Source organism: Plasmopara halstedii (assembly GCF_900000015.1).
Source record: "Plasmopara halstedii genome assembly, contig: Scaffold_614, whole genome shotgun sequence".
NCBI classification, from domain to species: Eukaryota; Oomycota; class Peronosporomycetes; order Peronosporales; family Peronosporaceae; genus Plasmopara; species Plasmopara halstedii.
The window spans coordinates 1091820-1092019 of record NW_020187532.1 but is presented as its reverse complement, the minus strand read 5'-3'; positions in this window follow the sequence as shown (position 1 = coordinate 1092019).

The following is a 200-nucleotide window of genomic DNA, read 5'->3' as shown; positions in this document are numbered from 1 at the left end:
TCATTGTACGACCGGACGAGGAGATAAACTCGTCATCGCTTCTGAATGAAGCTGTCTTGGAGGACACCAACAGAGTGCTGAATGCAGGAAGTGGATCGTTGTTCCTACGGAATCCCTTGGATCCGTACTATCCTTTGGTGAAGGAATTTCAAGAGTTGCCTCCAAAGACCCGCCTCCGGTCCTATATCCGGACCGAGGTA